General features: G+C 33.0%; 1 protein-coding gene across 1 annotated transcript in view; it reads left to right on the forward strand.

The window, feature by feature from the left end:
- The first annotated feature begins 327 nt into the window (after positions 1 to 327).
- Positions 328 to 15,717, forward strand: part of LOC131520516 (endothelin-converting enzyme-like 1) — a 63,153-nt gene continuing 47,763 nt past the window's right edge. The window contains exon 1 of the mRNA XM_058744799.1: positions 328 to 455. The gene's annotated coding sequence lies outside the window, so the exon portion shown is untranslated. The remainder of the gene's footprint in view (positions 456 to 15,717) is intronic.

Genomic DNA, 15,717 nt, shown 5'->3' on the forward strand with positions numbered 1-15,717 from the left:
TGATTAATGCGTTATAATGGAACTCTGTGAGCGAAGATCGACGCTGTTCGGTAAACGAGCTAGAGTAACTGTGTGAGAGTTAATGATATGAGCGGGCGGGAACCTCATTTGCATAATAAGAACATATGTAATGAGAGAGACCCAAGCATCACCTGAACTGAAGATAAAACATAACTCTGGAGACGCAAGATACACAAAACACACACACACACACACACACACTGGCATAGAGACACACAAAAGCGCGCAGTGAAGAGATTAGTGCAACACCGCGCTCTGTCATTTCTGGACTGCTCTCTCTCTCTCTCACACACACACACACACACACACACACACACACGCGAGCGCGCGCGCTCACACACAGACACACTCTGGCGGAGCGCGCTGCTGTCGCTCAGTGATTCTCTCCGCGTCTCTGGGACTTTCTTGCTCCGCGCTCCTCGTGTCTTTTCCAGGTGAGTGAATCTCCTTAAATCTCTCTGAATTCTCCTCAGCAGCAGCAGCTTGTGATCACGGAGAGACGATGTGACGATGTGTGTGTGTGTGTGTTGCGCACAGGTCTGTCTCTCAGGGGTGTGTGTGAGTGAGTGACCAAAATGCTGATATGTAATTTTGTTGCAAACAAAGTATTGGTGGAACCGTACGGTAAAACCGTGGAACATTATTCACGTACCATGGTATTTCAAAGTACCACAGTTTAAGTTAAGAGTCACAGGTGAAGGCGTTGCGAAACAGAATTGGATCAGTTTAGGTGCCAAAGTTGAATTGTGAACTGTGTTCATATATGTTGCAATGTCCAAAATGAATCGCTTACATTTAATTTTTAATGCATTTGTTCTTTTCCAAAACTGCTATGATGTATGCACTGTAAAACATACCTAAAATCACTTTCATTTTCATATAGGCTTCAGCGTTTAGTGATCTTAATACCGCGATACTTTATATAGTCATATTCCATATATCAAAATATGATTAATAAACCTGAATTGATCTGAATGCATCGGCTCACATCAGTAAAAGTCATTTTAAAGGATCTGATGTGGTAGAAATCACTCATATTTTCACTTTTACAGCGTTTAGTGATCGTAATACCGCAATACTTTGAGATTTACCATGACTCTGTATGATTTCCATAGTCATATGCACATATTCCATGTATTCAAAATATGATTAAAAAGCCTGAACTGAATGCATTAGTTCACATCAATGAAAGTCATTTTTAAGGATTTGATATAGTAGAAATAACTCATATTTACACTTTTACAGTGTATAGTGATGGCAATACCACAGTACTTTGTGATTTACCATGATTACTGTATTCATATACCATGGTACTCTGATATATAGCAAGCATGATATTGTATGATTTCCATATTCATATGCCATAGTATTTAGCTACACAGAATATCCAAAAGCATGGTGTTACCATAGTATAAACTGTGTCTGACAGGTGATCTTGTAAGAAAACAGGATTTATTTGATAGCTTTGTGAAGTTTATGAGCCGCAGATTAATTGTGATCTGTGTGTGTGCGTGTGTGTTTTATTAATTTATTTGACGACTGGTAGTTCAGCGATTCACTAGTGGAGCAAAAGCTTTCTGTATAATTGAGTTACTGTCCCTACGTCTGGCGCCACAGAATGACTGCAAAAGAGTGTGTGTGTGTGTGTGTGTGTTCGGGTCAGGGTTTGTGCGCAGTAATTATAATTACCTTGTTTTAAATACAATGGCAGTTTAACTGGAAGTCCCTGAAGGACACGTGTGTGTGTGTGTGTTCATTCTGCTGTAAGAACTTGAAACAGGACCCATGAGAGACCCTCGCTGTCCGGCGCTGATAAGACGGACCTCAGAATCCCGAGCCGAAGCCAGAGTCCGAGCCCAGCAGAATAAATCTGTTAAAGCCACGCGTGACAGCACAACACAACACCAATATTAATAATAAACACGCTGGAGATCACATTAGAGACTGAGCATACAAAGTTTGGGCTGGTTTTCGTTTGCAGTGCTTTAAAGTGTGTGTGTTCTGTATTCAAGACATTAGTGCTGTCATGTCGCGTAAATGGTCATTCATCAGATGCTAAGAGATCTAATCCATTACACACTCTCTCTCTCTCTCTCTCTCTCTCTCAGTGTGTGTGTGTGACTAGATGGACTTCATTGTATGTTTTATCTGTATTTGTTCCCAGAGGGATATTTCATTGCTTTTTCATATCTCATGCAGGTTTCAGTTATGTTTTGAGTGTCTCAGATGTTTCTGGGGAGGATTAAAAACAGCCACTCAGATCATTTAGACTTTTGAAGAATTTGATGATAAATGTTTGAGATCGTTGAATTTTGAGGTCCGAATCTGGAGTTCAGTTTGAGGCGTTGTTGAGATTTTTCTATCTAGAGCATATGAGAAGAAGACTTGCATAAATTAGGCTTATTAATGTTAACAAAACTAAAACTTTTTCGTTACTTGAAATAAAAAAAATATTAATTGAAATGGAATATGAAAAAAAAAAAAAAAACTAATTTTATTTTGGCTAGTTGCAAAGGCAATATTTTTCATTTTCTTTTAATTTAATGCATTTAATAAGTAAAAAAACATGAAAAAAACTTTTTGGCTAATTTAACTTTTCTTTTTTAGCTTAATATTTATATTTCAATTTTTTCTTTTTTTTAAATTTAAGTTGAAGTACTAAAATAACAAACTAAAAAAAAAAACATTTAATTTTTTAGCACATTTTTTATTCCATTTTTAGCTCAACATTTCTCATTTCTTTTTAATTTCAGTTGAAGTACTAAAATAGCTAAAACTAAAATATAAAATACCTAAAACTTATTTAATGGTTAGCTTATTTAGCTATTTTTAGCTCAATATTTCTCTCATTTTTATTTTAATTTATGTTGAAGTACTAAATAACTAAAACTAAAATAAAAAATAAAATAATTTTTTTTAGCTAATTTAGCAAAAATTTTTGCTCCACATTTCAATTTTTTTTTTTATAATTTAAGTTGAAGTACTAAAATAACTAAAACTAAAATGTAAATAAATCTAAACTTATAATAGCTAAATTAACTTAATTTTAAGTTCATTTAGCTATTAAAATTTCTAATTTGCATTTCAGTTTTATGTGGAAGAAATAAACTAAAACTAAAATTTCTAATTTAAGTTTAATTTATGTTGAAGTATTAAAATAACTATGGACGTAAAACAAACAAACAAACAAAAAAACTAATGAAAAATTACAAAAACATACAACAAAATTACTAAAACCTTAACTAAAATGAAAACAGAAAATACAAAAATAAAATCTGATTCAAAATATGAACAAAAACTACTACTATATGGTGTAAATGTCTTCATTTGCTCTTTTTAATCATTGTACATATGTAATGGAGGCAATTCATGACAATTAATAAATATGGAGAAACACCTGAAATATTAAAGAGATGAGTTCGTCTGTAAAACATGGCTGGTTTTGAACATGAACAGCTAGAAAAATCCATAAAGGACGACCACTAACACTTTTAGAGATTATGCCAACAGCACTATGCTAAAACAGACCAATATTCAATAAACAGTTACATTTTATTAATAAAATTCATATTGCATGTACTAATATTACTCATATTACGTTTATTCATCATGTTCACATTCTTCTGAAAAGTAATATAGTCCATTGTTCTTTAATAACTGCAGGCTGTAGCAGACTGCTGCATTAATGCGTCACAGGTGCATTTATCTGCATTTTACAATGGGTTTAATGTCAGAACTATCTGTTTTATAATGCAGATTTTAGTAAAACAGATTGAAAGTGTGTGTGTGTGTGTGAGAGAGCTGTGTGAGTGTGTTTGAAAGACAGGAAAAGAGCGAGACACATCTGATGAATGATGGTTTGAATGGAGACTGACATTTTCCAGAGAAACACCTCCACAGACATCAGGTGTGTGTGTGTGTGTGTGTATGTCTTCAATCCACTTACTGAGAGATTCCCTGTGTGTGTGTGTGTCCGGTGAAACAGATGAGAGGTGACAGGGTGAATTAACTCAGAAATGTAGATGCACACACACAATAACAGATTTAATGAATGCACACGCTCTGTCATTTGCTTTTGTCTCTATTCACTCACTCACTCTCACACACACACACACACACACACACACACACACACACACACACACATGATTTCCATCAGCTCACTTTTGTAGTTTCTCCCACATGCTCTATTCTCCTTAAACACACACACACTCACACATACACACAGACGGTGGGATGTTGAAACGGCTGGCAAAAACATCAGCGCTGAACTTTCCCTCCGGACGGATCCAGGATCAATTTTCATAAATTGCCCTGAAGCCACACGCACTCAGATACTCATATATTCACCCTAAAACTCAGACAGGAAGTGTGTGTGTGTGTGTGTGTGTGTGTGTGTGAACCTGAGAGAAAGATTTGAGATAAAGGCCAGAAACATATTTAAAATAACTACATAGACGCAACTGTTTGGCCAACACATTGCAACCCACAGTACAAACTCAGACCTGAAACATTTGTGTGTATGTGTGTGTGTGTGTTTATACATATATATATATATATATATATACACATACATATGTATATGTGCGTGTGTACATGAAATCATCTCTGTTCACCGAGGCATTTGAAGAAAAATACAGTAAAAAATAGTGAAATATTATTGCAATTTAAAATAACTTTTCTATGTGAATATATTGTAGATAACTAACAACTGTAAAAAAAACTAACACTGACTGACTATAGAATTTAAAATTAAAATTTAAGTAATTGCGACGTTTTATCTCAATTCTGACTTTTTCTTACAATTCTGAATTCAGTCGCATGATATAAACTCAGAATTGCGACAAACTCAGAATCACAAGTTTATTCTGAGATAAATCAAGTCGGGATTGAGATATAAACTCAGAATTACACGTTATAAACTCAGAATTGTGACTGACTCAGAATTACGACATAAACTCAGAATTGCAACATATAAACTCAAAACTGCAACATATAAACTCAGAATTGTGACTAACTCAAAACAGACATATAAACTCAAAACTGCGACATATAAACTCAGAATTGCGACATATAAACTCAAAATTGCGACATATAAACTCAGAATTGTGACTAACTCAAAACTGCGACATATAAACTCAGAATTGCGACATATAAACTCAGAATTGCGACATATAAACTCAGAATTGCGACATATAAACTCAGAATTGTGACTAACTCAAAACTGCGACATATTAAACTCAAAATTGCGACTAACTCAAAACTGCGACATATAAACTCAAAATTGCGACATATAAACTCAGAATTGCGACATATAAACTCAGAATTGTGACTAACTCAAAATTGCGACATATAAACTCAAAATTGCGACTAACTCAAAACTACATATAAACTCAGAATTGTCTAACTCAAAACTACGACATATAAACTCAAAATTGCGACATATAAACTCAGAATTGCGACATATAAACTCAGAATTGCGACATATAAACTCAAAATTGCGACATATAAACTCAAAATTGCGACATATAAACTCAGAATTGTGACTAACTCAAAACTGCGACATATAAACTCAGAATTGCGACATATAAACTCAGAATTGACTAACTCAAAATTCGACATATAAACTCAAAATTGTGACTAACTCAAAACTGCGACATATAAACTCAGAATTGACTAACTCAAAACTGCGACATATAAACTCAAAATTGCGACATATAAACTCAGAATTGCGACATATAAACTCAGAATTGTGACTAACTCAAAATTGCGACATATAAACTCAAAATTGCGACTAACTCAAAACTGCGACATATAAACTCAGAATTGTGACTAACTCAAAACTGCGACATATAAACTCAGAATTGCGACATAAACTCAGAATTGTGACTAACTCAAAATTGCGACATATAAACTCAGAATTGCGACATAAACTCAGAATTGTGACTAACTCAAAATTGCGACATAAATTCAGAATTGCGACATATAAACTCAGAATTGCGACATAAACTCAGAATTGTGACTAACTCAAAATTGCGACATATAAACTCAGAATTGTGACTAACTCAAAATTGCGACATATAAACTCAAAATTGCGACATATAAACTCAGAATTGCGACATAAACTCAGAATTGTGACTAACTCAAAACTGCGACATATAAACTCAGAATTGTGACTAACTCAAAACTGCGACATATAAACTCAGAATTGACTAACTCAAAACTGCGACATATAAACTCAAAATTGCGACATATAAACTCAGAATTGCGACATATAAACTCAAAATTGCGACATATAAACTCAAAATTGCGACATATAAACTCAAAACTGCGACATATAAACTCAAAATTGCGACATTAATTCAGAATTGTGACTAACTCAAAATTGCGACTAACTCAAAACTGCGACATATAAACTCAAAATTGCGACATATAAATTCAGAATTGTGACTAACTCAAAATTGCGACATATGAACTCAAAATTGCGACTAACTCAAAACTGCGACATATAAACTCAGAATTGTGACTAACTCAAAACTGCGACATATAAACTCAGAATTGCGACATAAACTCAGAATTGTGACTAACTCAAAATTGCGACATATAAACTCAAAATTGCGACATATAAACTCAGAATTGCGACATATAAACTCAGAATTGTGACTAACTCAAAATTGCGACATATAAACTCAAAATTGCGACTAACTCAAAACTGCGACATATAAACTCAGAATTGTCTAACTCAAAACTGCGACATATAAACTCAGAATTGCGACATATAAACTCAGAATTGCGACATATAAACTCAAAATTGCGACATATAAACTCAAAATTGCGACATATAAACTCAGAATTGTGACTAACTCAAAACTGCGACATATAAACTCAAAACTGCGACATATAAACTCAGAATTGCGACATATAAACTCAGAATTGCGACATATAAACTCAGAATTGCGACATATAAACTCAGAATTGTGACTAACTCAAAACTGCGACATATTAAACTCAAAATTGCGACTAACTCAAAACTGCGACATTAATTCAGAATTGTGACATATAAACTCAGAATTGCGACATATAAACTCAGAATTGCGACATATAACTCAGAATTGCGACATATAAACTCAAAATTGCGACTAACTCAAAACTGCGACATATAAACTCAGAATTGTGACTAACTCAAAACTGCGACATATAAACTCAGAATTGCGACATAAACTCAGAATTGTGACTAACTCAAAATTGCGACATATAAACTCAGAATTGCGACATAAACTCAGAATTGTGACTAACTCAAAATTGCGACATAAATTCAGAATTGCGACATATAAACTCAGAATTGCGACATAAACTCAGAATTGTGACTAACTCAAAATTGCGACATATAAACTCAGAATTGTGACTAACTCAAAACTGCGACATATAAACTCAGAATTGCGACATATAAACTCAGAATTGACTAACTCAAAACTGCGACATATAAACTCAAAATTGCGACTAACTCAAAACTGCGACATATAAACTCAGAATTGACTAACTCAAAACTGCGACATATAAACTCAGAATTGCGACATATAAACTCAGAATTGCGACATATAAACTCAAAATTGCGACATATAAACTCAAAATTGCGACATATAAACTCAAAACTGCGACATATAAACTCAAAATTACATATAAACTCAGAATTGTGACTAACTCAAAATTGCGACTAACTCAAAACTGCGACATATAAACTCAAAATTGCGACATATAAATTCAGAATTGTGACTAACTCAAAATTGCGACATATGAACTCAAAATTGCGACTAACTCAAAACTGCGACATATAAACTCAGAATTGTGACTAACTCAAAACTGCGACATATAAACTCAGAATTGCGACATAAACTCAGAATTGTGACTAACTCAAAATTGCGACATATAAACTCAGAATTGCGACATATAAACTCAGAATTGTGACATAAACTCAGAATTCGACATATAAACTCAAAATTGCGACATATAAACTCAGAATTGTGACTAACTCAAAATTGCGACATATAAACTCAGAATTGTGACTAACTCAAAATTGCGACATATAAACTCAGAATTGCGACATATAAATTCAGAATTGTGACTAACTCAAAATTGCGACATATAAACTCAAAATTGCGTCTAACTCAAAACTGCGACATATAAACTCAAAATTCCGACATATAAATTCAGAATTGTGACTAACTCAAAACTGCGACATATAAACTCAAAACTGCGACATATAAACTCAGAATTGCGACATAAACTCAGAATTGTGACTAACTCAAAATTGCGACATATAAACTCAGAATTGCGACATAAACTCAGAATTGTGACTAACTCAAAACTGCGACATATAAACTCAAAATTGCGACATATAAATTCAGAATTGTGACTAACTCAAAATTGCGACATATAAACTCAAAATTGCGACATAAACTCAAAATTGCGACATATAAACTCAAAATTAGACATATAAACTCAAAATTGCGACATATAAACTCAAAATTGCGACATATAAACTCAAAATTGCGACATATAAACTCAAAACTGCGACATATAAACTCAGAATTGCGACATATAAACTCAGAATTGCGACATATAAACTCAGAATTGTGACTAACTCAAAATTGCGACATATAAACTCAAAATTGCGACATATAAACTCAGAATTGTGACTAACTCAAAATTGCGACATATAAACTCAAAATTGCGACTAACTCAAAACTGCGACATATAAACTCAAAATTGCGACATATAAACTCAAAATTGCGACTAACTCAAAACTGCGACATATAAACTCAGAATTGTGACTAACTCAAAACTGCGACATATAAACTCAGAATTGCGACATAAACTCAGAATTGTGACTAACTCAAAATTGCGACATATAAACTCAGAATTGCGACATAAACTCAGAATTGTGACTAACTCAAAATTGCGACATATAAACTCAAAATTGCGACATATAAACTCAGAATTGTGACTAACTCAAAATTGCGACATATAAACTCAAAATTGCGACATAAACTCAAAATTGCGACATATAAACTCAAAATTAGACATATAAACTCAAAATTGCGACATATAAACTCAAAATTGCGACATATAAACTCAAAATTGCGACATATAAACTCAAAACTGCGACATATAAACTCAGAATTGCGACATATAAACTCAGAATTGCGACATATAAACTCAGAATTGTGACTAACTCAAAATTGCGACATATAAACTCAGAATTGCGACATAAACTCAGAATTGTGACTAACTCAAAATTACGACATATAAACTCAAAATTGCGACTAACTCAAAACTCGACATATAAACTCAAAATTGCGACATATAAACTCAAAATTGCGACTAACTCAAAACTGCGACATATAAACTCAGAATTGTGACTAACTCAAAACTGCGACATATAAACTCAGAATTGCGACATAAACTCAGAATTGTGACTAACTCAAAATTGCGACATATCAACTCAGAATTGCGACATAAACTCAGAATTGTGACTAACTCAAAATTGCGACAAATTCAGAATTGCGACATATAAACTCAGAATTGCGACATAAACTCAGAATTGTGACTAACTCAAAACTGCGACATATAAACTCAAAATTGACATATAAACTCAGAATTGTGACTAACTCAGAATTGCAACATATAAACTCAGAATTGTGACTAACTCAAAACAGACATATAAACTCAGAATTGCGACATATAAACTCAGAATTGCGACATAAACTCAGAATTGTGACTAACTCAAAATTGCGACATAAATTCAGAATTGCGACATATAAACTCAGAATTGCGACATATAAACTCAGAATTGTGACTAACTCAGAATTGCGACATATAAACTCAGAATTGTGACTAACTCAAAACTGCGACATATAAACTCAGAATTCGACATATAAACTCAGAATTGTGACTAACTCAGAATTGCGACATATAAACTCAGAATTGTGACTAACTCAAAACAGACATATAAACTCAGAATTGCGACATATAAACTCAGAATTGTGACTAACTCAAAACAGACATATAAACTCAAAACTGCGACATATAAACTCAGAATTGCGACATATAAACTCAGAATTGCGACATATAAACTCAGAATTGCGACATATAAACTCAGAATTGACTAACTCAAAACTACGACATATAAACTCAGAATTGCGACATATAAACTCAGAATTGACTAACTCAAAACTGCGACATATAAACTCAGAATTGCGACATATAAACTCAAAATTATGCGACATATAAACTCAAAATTGCGACATATAAACTCAGAATTCGACATATAAACTCAGAATTGTGACTAACTCAAAACTGCGACATTAATTCAGAATTGTGACTAACTCAAAATTGCGACTAACTCAAAACTCGACATATAAACTCAAAATTGCGACATATAAATTCAGAATTGTGACTAACTCAAAATTACGACATAAACTCAAAATTGCGACTAACTCAAAACTGCGACATATAAACTCAGAATTGTGACTAACTCAAAACTGCGACATATAAACTCAGAATTGCGACATAAACTCAGAATTGTGACTAACTCAAAATTGCGACATATAAACTCAGAATTGCGACATAAACTCAGAATTGTGACTAACTCAAAATTGCGACATATAAACTCAAAATTGCGACTAACTCAAAACTGCGACATATAAACTCAAAATTGCGACATATAAACTCAATTCTGACTTTTTCTTACAATTCTGAATTCAGTCGCATGATATAAACTCAGAATTGCGACAAACTCAAAACAGACATATAAACTCAAAACTGCGACATATAAACTCAGAATTGTTTATTCTGAGATAAATCAAGTCGGGATTGAGTTATAAACTCAGAATTGTGACTGACTCAGAATTACGACATAAACTCAGAATTGCAACATATAAACTCAAAACTGCAACATATAAACTCAGAATTGTGACTAACTCAAAACAGACATATAAACTCAAAACTGCGACATATAAACTCAGAATTGTGACTAACTCAAAACTGCGACATATAAACTCAAAATTCGACATATAAACTCAGAATTGTGACTAACTCAGAATTGCGACATATAAACTCAGAATTGTGACTAACTCAAAATTACATATAAACTCAAAATTGTGACTAACTCAGAATTGCGACATATAAACTCAGAATTGCGACATATAAACTCAGAATTGTGACTAACTCAAAACTACGACATATAAACTCAAAATTGCGACATATAAACTCAGAATTGTGACTAACTCAGAATTACATATAAACTCAGAATTGTGACTAACTCAAAACAGACATATAAACTCAGAATTGCGACATATAAACTCAGAATTGACTAACTCAAAATTGCGACATATAAACTCAAAATTGCGACTAACTCAAAACTGCGACATATAAACTCAGAATTGTGACTAACTCAAAACTGCGACATATAAACTCAGAATTGCGACATAAACTCAGAATTGTGACTAACTCAAAATTGCGACATATAAACTCAGAATTGCGACATAAACTCAGAATTGTGACTAACTCAAAATTGCGACATATAAACTCAAAATTGCGACTAACTCAAAACTGCGACATATAAACTCAAAATTGCGACATATAAACTCAATTCTGACTTTTTCTTACAATTCTGAATTCAGTCGCATGATATAAACTCAGAATTGCGACAAACTCAGAATCACAAGTTTATTCTGAGATAAATCAAGTCGGGATTGAGTTATAAACTCAGAATTGTGACTGACTCAGAATTACGACATAAACTCAGAATTGCAACATATAAACTCAAAACTGCAACATATAAACTCAGAATTGTGACTAACTCAAAACAGACATATAAACTCAAAACTGCGACATATAAACTCAGAATTGTGACTAACTCAAAACAGACATATAAACTCAAAATTCGACATATAAACTCAGAATTGTGACTAACTCAGAATTGCGACATATAAACTCAGAATTGTGACTAACTCAAAATTGCGACAAATTCAGAATTGCGACATATAAACTCAGAATTGCGACATAAACTCAGAATTGTGACTAACTCAAAACTGCGACATATAAACTCAAAATTGCGACATATAAACTCAGAATTGTGACTAACTCAGAATTGCGACATATAAACTCAGAATTGTGACTAACTCAAAACAGACATATAAACTCAGAATTGCGACATATAAACTCAGAATTGACTAACTCAAAACTGCGACATATAAACTCAAAATTGCGACTAACTCAAAACTGCGACATATAAACTCAAAATTGCGACATATAAACTCAAAATTGCGACTAACTCAAAACTGCGACATATAAACTCAGAATTGTGACTAACTCAAAACTGCGACATATAAACTCAGAATTGTGACATAAACTCAGAATTGTGACTAACTCAAAATTGCGACATATCAACTCAGAATTGCGACATAAACTCAGAATTGTGACTAACTCAAAATTGCGACATAAATTCAGAATTGCGACATATAAACTCAGAATTGCGACATAAACTCAGAATTGTGACTAACTCAAAACTGCGACATATAAACTCAAAATTGCGACATATAAACTCAGAATTGTGACTAACTCAGAATTGCGACATATAAACTCAGAATTGTGACTAACTCAAAACAGACATATAAACTCAGAATTGCGACATATAAACTCAGAATTGTGACTAACTCAAAACAGACATATAAACTCAAAACTGCGACATATAAACTCAGAATTGCGACATATAAACTCAGAATTGCGACATATAAACTCAGAATTGCGACATATAAACTCAGAATTGACTAACTCAAAACTGCGACATATAAACTCAGAATTGCGACATATAAACTCAGAATTGACTAACTCAAAACTGCGACATATAAACTCAGAATTGCGACATATAAACTCAAAATTATGACATATAAACTCAAAATTGCGACATATAAACTCAGAATTGACATATAAACTCAATTCTGACTTTTCTTACAATTCTGAATTCAGTCGCATGATATAAACTCAGAATTGCGACAAACTCAGAATCACAAGTTTATTCTGAGATAAATCAAGTCGGGATTGAGTTATAAACTCAGAATTGTGACTGACTCAGAATTACGACATAAACTCAGAATTGCAACATATAAACTCAAAACTGCAACATATAAACTCAGAATTGTGACTAACTCAAAACAGACATATAAACTCAAAACTGCGACATATAAACTCAGAATTGTGACTAACTCAAAACTGCGACATATAAACTCAAAATTGCGACATATAAACTCAGAATTGTGACTAACTCAGAATTGCGACATATAAACTCAGAATTGTGACTAACTCAAAATTGCGACAAATTCAGAATTGCGACATATAAACTCAGAATTGCGACATAAACTCAGAATTGTGACTAACTCAAAACTGCGACATATAAACTCAAAATTGACATATAAACTCAGAATTGTGACTAACTCAGAATTGCGACATATAAACTCAGAATTGTGACTAACTCAAAACAGACATATAAACTCAGAATTGCGACATATAAACTCAGAATTGACTAACTCAAAATTGCGACATATAAACTCAAAATTATGCGACATATAAACTCAAAACTGCGACATATAAACTCAGAATTGTGACTAACTCAAAACTGCGACATATAAACTCAGAATTGACATATAAACTCAGAATTGTGACTAACTCAAAATTGCGACATATAAACTCAGAATTGCGACATAAACTCAGAATTGTGACTAACTCAAAATTACGACATATAAACTCAAAATTGCGACTAACTCAAAACTGCGACATATAAACTCAAAATTGCGACATATAAACTCAATTCTGACTTTTTCTTACAATTCTGAATTCAGTCGCATGATATAAACTCAGAATTGCGACAAACTCAGAATCACAAGTTTATTCTGAGATAAATCAAGTCGGGATTGAGTTATAAACTCAGAATTGTGACTGACTCAGAATTACGACATATAAACTCAGAATTGCAACATATAAACTCAAAACTGCAACATATAAACTCAGAATTGTGACTAACTCAAAACAGACATATAAACTCAAAATTGCGACATATAAACTCAGAATTGTGACTAACTCAGAATTGCGACATATAAACTCAGAATTGTGACTAACTCAAAATTGCGACAAATTCAGAATTGTGACTAACTCAAAACAGACATATAAACTCAAAATTGTGACTAACTCAAAACTGCGACATATAAACTCAAAATTGACATATAAACTCAGAATTGTGACTAACTCAGAATTGCGACATATAAACTCAGAATTGTGACTAACTCAAAACAGACATATAAACTCAGAATTGCGACATATAAACTCAGAATTGACTAACTCAAAACTGCGACATATAAACTCAAAATTGCGACTAACTCAAAACTGCGACATATAAACTCAAAATTGCGACATATAAACTCAAAATTATGCGACATATAAACTCAAAACTGCGACATATAAACTCAGAATTGTGACTAACTCAAAACTGCGACATATAAACTCAGAATTGTGACATAAACTCAGAATTGTGACATATCAACTCAGAATTGCGACATAAACTCAGAATTGTGACTAACTCAAAATTGCGACATAAATTCAGAATTGCGACATATAAACTCAGAATTGCGACATAAACTCAGAATTCTGACTAACTCAAAACTGCGACATATAAACTCAAAATTACATATAAACTCAGAATTGTGACTAACTCAGAATTGCGACATATAAACTCAGAATTGTGACTAACTCAAAACAGACATATAAACTCAGAATTGCGACATATAAACTCAGAATTGTGACTAACTCAAAACAGACATATAAACTCAAAACTGCGACATATAAACTCAGAATTGCGACATATAAACTCAGAATTGACTAACTCAAAATTGACATATAAACTCAGAATTGACTAACTCAAAACTGCGACATATAAACTCAGAATTGCGACATATAAACTCAGAATTGACTAACTCAAAACTGCGACATATAAACTCAGAATTGCGACATATAAACTCAAAATTGCGACATATAAACTCAAAATTGCGACATATAAACTCAGAATTGCGACATATAAACTCAGAATTGTGACTAACTCAAAACTGCGACATTAATTCAGAATTGTGACTAACTCAAAATTGCGACTAACTCAAAACTGCGACATATAAACTCAAAATTGCGACATATAAATTCAGAATTGTGACTAACTCAAAATTGCGACATATAAACTCAAAATTGCGACTAACTCAAAACTGCGACATATAAACTCAGAATTGTGACTAACTCAAAACTGCGACATATAAACTCAGAATTGCGACATAAACTCAGAATTGTGACTAACTCAAAATTGCGACATATAAACTCAGAATTGCGACATAAACTCAGAATTGTGACTAACTCAAAATTGCGACATATAAACTCAAAATTGCGACTAACTCAAAACTGCGACATATAAACTCAAAATTGCGACATATAAACTCAATTCTGACTTTTTCTTACAATTCTGAATTCAGTCGCATGATATAAACTCAGAATTATGCGACATATAAACTCAGAATCACAAGTTTATTCTGAGATAAATCAAGTCGGGATTGAGTTATAAACTCAGAATTGTGACTGACTCAGAATTACGACATAAACTCA

Source organism: Onychostoma macrolepis, chromosome 15 (assembly GCF_012432095.1).
Source record: "Onychostoma macrolepis isolate SWU-2019 chromosome 15, ASM1243209v1, whole genome shotgun sequence".
Taxonomy (NCBI): domain Eukaryota; kingdom Metazoa; phylum Chordata; class Actinopteri; order Cypriniformes; family Cyprinidae; genus Onychostoma; species Onychostoma macrolepis.